The sequence below is a fragment of the Talpa occidentalis genome, unplaced genomic scaffold (genome assembly GCF_014898055.3).
Source record: "Talpa occidentalis isolate TD23 unplaced genomic scaffold, MPIMG_talOcc4v2.1 talOcc4.16, whole genome shotgun sequence".
Lineage (NCBI taxonomy): Eukaryota > Metazoa > Chordata > Mammalia > Eulipotyphla > Talpidae > Talpa > Talpa occidentalis.
Genome location: NW_023601653.1, coordinates 63823249 through 63830305, shown reverse-complemented (window position 1 = coordinate 63830305; position 7057 = coordinate 63823249). Strand labels below are relative to the sequence as shown.

Genomic DNA, 7057 nt, shown 5'->3' with positions numbered 1-7057 from the left:
TGCTCCCCTCACCAGTGTACTTCGTCAGTCTGCCTGTTCGGTTCCTCGCTCTGGCTCTGGTGAATTCTCTCACCCTCCCGCGCCTCTGACTGTACCCAGTGCTTGTATAAATAAATAAATAAATAAATCTTTAAAAAAAAAAAATTCCATTTTTTTATTTGATTATATTTTAATCATGTTATGAGATAATGTGGGTTTACAGCATTTCATATGTTTTAGGAGGTACAGGCTCACATCTCTTGAAGTGTAAATTATTAAAGCACATTCACCACCAAAGCCCAAATAATCCTTCACCATAGACTGGGTCAATGAAATTGACTTTTTGTATTTCCTTGACTTTGATGCAAGACATACTTCCTACAACTAGATACTCGAAATTGTTGAATGAGTGAAAAAAAAAAAGATTTAACAATCACCAAGAAAAAGAATATTGAAAGCAAGCAATTTTAAAAATTATTGATAAAATATATATCAAAAGTAACAAATAACATTCATTCATATTGAAAATAGATTCATCTCACTTTTTGATTTAAGCAATATTATGGTATTATAAGATAAATGATACTGACATAAAATTTTTCCCAATTCTCTGGTCATTTGGAAAGACTCATCCTATAAAATAATGTTCACATATAAGAATATACACTATATACTTCAGCAAAACGTTTATGCTATTACATTTGTTATGCCATTTTGTGCACCTAAAAAATAACTGCTGGCCAAACAATAAAATCATCATAATTATCATCAACTCTATCATAATTACTAAAATTTCTATAGAACGTTAGAGTTGAAAGTTTCAGGAATCCATAGTGTTATTTAAAATCCTGGCTCATTATTTCCATGACAAATGTGTATTCCTGATACTCACAGATGTATGCTAAGCCTGCGGTTGTTAACAGGAGAATAAAACACAGAATTCCCAGACTTGCTGCAATGTTATGCCGTGAAAATTCTGTGCAAAAGAAAAAGCGAAATATACAGTAAGCACTGAGCATAACAAAGCCATAGAATTAAAATAAAATGGAAATATATCGCAGAGTATAAAATATGATTGCTGTGATCACAGATCTTGCTAACTATTGCATTTAAATATATTCCTCTATTTATAAAGAACCATCCAAATAATATCAAATATGTATATACAAAATTATCATGATTTCCTATATTATAATGTTTTCATAAATCTGGGAAAGGAAACAAGCTTTACCTCTCGTTTCGTGGACTGGAGGTCTTTTGTCCTTCTGTTTCCTTGGTTTAGAAAATTTCACTTCCATATATGTCACCTGCTCCTCACTCATTTTGAGCACTGAGGACAAAAATAGCAAAAACTTTGACTCTTTTATAAGGCATAATTAATAATATTGAAAAATTTAAACATTCATCATGAAGTTTCACCAGTTAATCACTTGGTAATTTATGGAAAGTTGATTTGAATAATCATCAAAGAAAAAAATGTATAAATTATATTACCATTTACCTTTCAATAAATATCTCTACCACAATGACAAACTATAATATTGAACTAGCTTTAAAGTCACATATTTCCTAGATGACTGTTTTTTTGTTGTTGTTGTTATTTTTACCTAAGTATCTGTATAGCCAGAAAACAAATTTGTAAATACACAGCTGGATCTATTTTAATAGAAAAATAATCATTATCAAAACATTCAAACTTTTCTTATTGCACTTAACTTTACAATGTAAGGTTTGGATCATTTAATGCTAACCAGTTACATAGCAACAATAGAAGGAAGAAGAGAAAAACAAAGATACATATTGTCCAAAAAAAATTAAATATTCTCAAACACATCTGATGATTTTTAAAACTCATATTATGCATAGTAAATATACTGACACATTTTCACTTTGATCCATGCTGTCAGCCCTTGTAGTATAACATTAGTTATTAATTGACATAGATCCCAAGTCAATTCAAGCAACAATCCAGAACCCTCCCAACTTTTGCATAGCTTTCCTGGAGCACATTCTACTTTATCCCTCACTGTGCAGCAGCCTGACAGCAGGGGCTGATCCTACCTGTGTCTTTGCCTTGGAGTTTTACCAGCTGGGGGATGAGCTTGGGCAGGAACACAGCAAGGATGTGCTGGCTCTGCTGGCCTTGCACCTCTGGTCTGAGGTGAGGAGGCCCTTGTTGATGTGAAACTGGCCTCAGAGAAACTGTGTAAGAAAAAAGAGAAGCATAAACATGTAACACTCAATATTCTCACACAGAAAGTTTCCACTTCTGTCTCTACCTCATTTACCCCCACACTGTGTCAGTAAAAGTATACAGAACTCAAATGATAAATTTTATGAACCAGCGATCAACTTAAACCTGAAACTTAGCAGTTACAGTAACGCTTGGGAAAAAAACAGGGTATCCGAGAATCTCATGTGAATAGGAAATTAATAAATTTGAAAATTATGGTGTAGGGTAAAGAAAATATCAGGCTTTTCTGCCCTTCCGCCATCAGGATAGATGATGGATCCTTGTCCTGAATGCATGCCTGATGGCGGGCACCTGGAATAGGGTGTGGGCATAGGTAGATGGGATTCAGCTGAGCTGAGACTGTGCTTTTTAAGGGCAGCGTCACGGGGGGACGCCAGCAGCAGAAGCAGCAGCGGCAGCACCAGTAGCAGCAGTAGAAGCCGGAGAAGCCGAAGCAGAAGCCGAGAAGCAGCAGAACGAACGCCAGAGAGTCCAGATATATTGAAGACTTGCTGGGGGCTGGGAGGCCTCCCAGCCCCCCAGCCAGCACCCCTGCCTGCCATATGCCTGGTGAACCCCAAATAAAAGACCTGCAAAACCACTGAGGACTCTGACTCCTCCTTTACCCGGTCTGCATGGGATCAGAAAACCTGCACAATGTCCTGTTCCTGCCCCTTACATATGGGAATAATATAAAAGAAATATTCATATTATACTTGGCATGAATTATACATTCTTTAATAGAATGAAGGTAGAGCATTAAATGTTACATATACAGAAAAATTAGAGAAATGTCAAATACATATAAGCAGCCTGTATTTTTAATAAGGCTATGCAGATTGCTTAACAGGTTATAGTAAATAGAAATACATACAAAATTGGGTTAGTAGATTTGAATAATAGCAAATTTCTACATTTTTCTTATGATTTCTTTACATTACCTAAAGAAATACTTTCTGTTTAAATAATATCAAAAAACAGAGATAGGTTATAAAATATTGAAGGGATTGAATGTGGTGCTTTAAAAGGATAAAGTCAAAATCATCAGTTCTAATAGATGTAAACAAACCTCTGAGCACATCTGAAAAATTATGATTTGTTTAATTGAAGGAGCAGCTCTATGCCAAATTTAGTCATATAAGTAGGTGTCACAGAAACAAAATCATGTTTTTGTTTCATATCCACCACATTGATCTGTGCACATCAAGATCCCCAGTGATTGATTCTTTTTAGACATGTATAGTAACAAAAATTAAAATCTACTTGTATATCAGCTACACTGCTTGAAGTCCTTTCAAAAGCATGTTTCCACAGCTGAGATTGCTTCCCCATCACTGTCCTACCCCACTTTTAACTTCAACTCCAGCCCAGGTGAGCATCTCCAGCTTTTCACTTTAACTTTAACTCTAGCTTTAAGTTTGCTTCTAACTAATTCCTTTTTAAGTGATCACTTTCAAGGAGCTGATTTCTAACATAAAGATAATGAAGGAAACATTCCAGAAATATTCCAGGCAAAAGGGTTTTCTCTTAAAAGCAAACATTTTTTAGGCCTGCCCATCAGCACGTACTGTCTCCCAGGCTCACAGGTGAGCTTCCTCTGCTGGTTGCTGTCCTTCTGTCTGTGCCTCCTAGCTGAATTCCCTAATTCCAAATGTGTGCAAATGATAAAATGATTATTCTATCATTTTAGTTAGTACTAAGAACTTTAGCTCTTAGGACATTTTTAAATAAGCTTCCAAATTTAAAACAAGTGAAATCTGTGCAATAGGTTCTAGAAAACCTAGTAGACTAGATACCTTTGAATATCAACAATTGTATCTACAGTATGTAAAAATATAAAGTATTATTATCAGAACAAGAGTATTTCATGACAGTTTGGGGAAGTTTGCTTTTTTTTTCTATTTTGAGGAAAGAATGAGAGACTGTTATTCATTCGTTGATTATAAACACTTTTTCCCCAGAGCTCTTTCCTGCCCTCAAGAGCTGCACACATCTATGCACCCAAAATATCTATGTATTTTTAGGGCTTCTTATAATGTTTTCTATACTTCTTTTCTACTTCATCTTTTAGTTATTATTCAAGGTCTCCTAAAATACTATTTGTGTTTCACAATTTTACAACCACCAAAGAAATGTGTGTCAAAGAAAAGAAAAAAATAAAATGGTATTGAGTAGAAGAATGACAAGCAGTAGAAACTAATATTTAACCACAAAATGATGTAAATGAGCAAGTAAATAACATGAAAGAGAGACAAACAAGGAGAAGAAAAAAGCTCAAGAGAAAAAAGCTCAAGATGTGACCATAACAAAGCAGAATGATAACAAGACATAACTCAATTAGTTGAACTTTATAATACAGCAGGCAGGGTGCATAAACTTTTGAAACGATGTCCCAAAAACAAAGTTCCAAGAGAAAATAGTTTTATAATGTTCTTTATATTACTGTTCTTATAAATTATTTTCCCATATTCACTTTGTTACTTTTACTTTTAAATTCAGAAAAGTTCAGTGAGTGTGGAGAAATTGTAAGTCTAAATTCTCGGTTCTATTAGAATAAAGAATTAGAGCAAATTATTTAATTGGGAAACAAATAGGAATTTGTGTGAACAGAAATGAAAGCAATGAAAGGATATGTTTACTTTTTTTCTGGATCTTTAGAATGTTTCCATGTGTCATTTTTGTTCAATAATTAGCATATCGATGTATTATCAAATTATTGTGAGCATTTCTGTTACAGTTTTGCCTTTAGCAACAATAGATTTAGGCCTTCGTTTGCCTTTTCCAGTCGCTGCCTCTATTGCCATTTTTCTTACTTCAGCTTCTAAAGCAAAGGAGGGGGGCTTAACATCAGTGAAGTTGTCAGCAGAAACAGATGTATAATAAAAATAAGGATTGCACCTTCTTGTACTTTCTGTTTTTATTCTTTTCCCATTTAAAGCCTGTGCCAAATGATAATTATGAAATAATGTTCAGTTGAGTGTTCTTTATAGGAGGTTAAAATAGACCCTCCTATTTTCTAGTAATCTGTATTTATATGTCTTTTTACTAAGGTAACTCTACCATACAGCACTGCATAAGTTTCATATATCAATGCCATTTTGTTGAAAGAAGCTATGCAAATTTTGAGCTATCCTAAAAGGCAAAGAAACTCATTCATAAACACTAGAGATATTTAATCAGAAGTAAGATGGCTGTTATTAAATTCAAAATTTTAATATATGAAATGGAAAATGTTCCTTCAACCTATTTTGTATTTATAAAATAGATGGTTGCACATTGGAGATTTAGGTGATGATTAATATTAATTATGTCTGGCGATCAAAGTCAGTTTAAGAGCACTTAGTAAGATACTTCATTGAAGAGGTATGTGAAATTGCTAAGTCTGACTGGACAGATCAAAAATGAGAGAAAAACAAAATACCATAATCTAGAATGAGATTATATCACTAAAGATTCTATGATGCCAAAAAGGAGAATAAGAGAATATTTTAAAACACATGAATGATTTTGTATAATAAATTTGACAACTTGATGAAATGATTGAGATCTTTAAAAGTCACAAACTGCCCAAGTTCACTCAAGAAAAAAACTGATCATCCCAATAAGCCCTGTGTCAATTCACAAAATTGAATCTGTAGTTAAAACATCTCCACAAATATAAATTCCAAGGCCAGACTACTTCACAGGAAAATTCTATTAAACATTAAAGAAAGAAAGAATACCAATTCTACACTAACTTTCCAGAAAATTATAGAAAGAGAAATGTATTCTATGATTTCAGGATACTCAATAATCTGATAAAACCAGAAGACATTATGGGGGAAAAAAACTATACTCCTCATACTCATAAAGAGTGTAACAATTAAAAAAATGGAAAATAATGGTATTGGCAAGGACATGGGAAAATTAAAATCCTGGCACAGTGTTGGAGGGAATGTATAAAGGCACAACTGTTACAGGTCAGGGTGAGGGACCCCCAGGGGCCCCCAAACCTGCCTGCTCTAAATAGCTTCTGCCATCTACTGTGTCAAGACAAAACATACTCTAGTGCAAAAGACCTTCAATAGAAAAGAACTTTAATACAATTAATGTGCAATAAAGAGAAGATAAAAAATATAGTTAAAATATTTTTCACACAAAACAGCCAAAGTTACCATCTCCTCATAGGTAAATGCCCAGCCAAACAAAGTTGGCCCAAAGCAAGACAGCTGAGGCCCAAAAACTTACCACCAGTCTAAGGCACCTTCTGGTGGAGACCCCTAAAAAAGGGGCAGAAGAGGATAGACAGGTCTGGAAGGAAAAGAACAAAATCAAAATTAAGATAAAGGCTACCATGTTTAACCTCCCCATGGGTCTCTCAGTCACATCTGTTTCAAGTGACTCCTTCCATGTTTCCCAAGTCCCTGGTATGAGTCCAAAACCAACAAGCAAACGCAGCTTCTTCACTTGTCTCTCAGTTCCAGGTGCCTCCTCTAGGTCTCCTCGATCTCCTCCCTTCCTTCTCTTTAGTTTTCCCTGGCTCCTCCTCCCTCTTCCATTCTACCCACCCCTTTCCCTGGAGATTACCACTTAAATTCCACATAAATACACAACCACTTAAATTCCACATAAATACCCTGAAAGCACATGTAAACACCCTGAAGGAGATCCTCATCTCTTATAGCCATGGGCTGGGAGTGCTGAAATTTTAATGCACTATCTCATCCTGCTTCTAGATGAATCACAACGCAATTGACCTCTCACCCTCCCAGGGTTTCTATTTTAAAATGATAACTGTGATGGGAGAGTTGTGTGACCGGAGAATGCAAGTTGGGTGAGGACATTAAAGAGACCCTGATGAAGTTG

General features: G+C 34.9%; 1 long non-coding RNA gene across 1 annotated transcript; it reads right to left on the bottom strand.

The window, feature by feature from the left end:
- Positions 1–880: 880 nt before the first annotated feature.
- LOC119248335 (uncharacterized) lies at positions 881–2160 on the bottom strand. The gene is made up of 3 exons (XR_005125907.2): positions 2041–2160; positions 1211–1309; positions 881–955 (listed from the first exon to the last, which is right to left on the bottom strand). It is a non-coding gene; the product is annotated as an uncharacterized LOC119248335 (long non-coding RNA).
- Positions 2161–7057: the final 4897 nt, after the last annotated feature.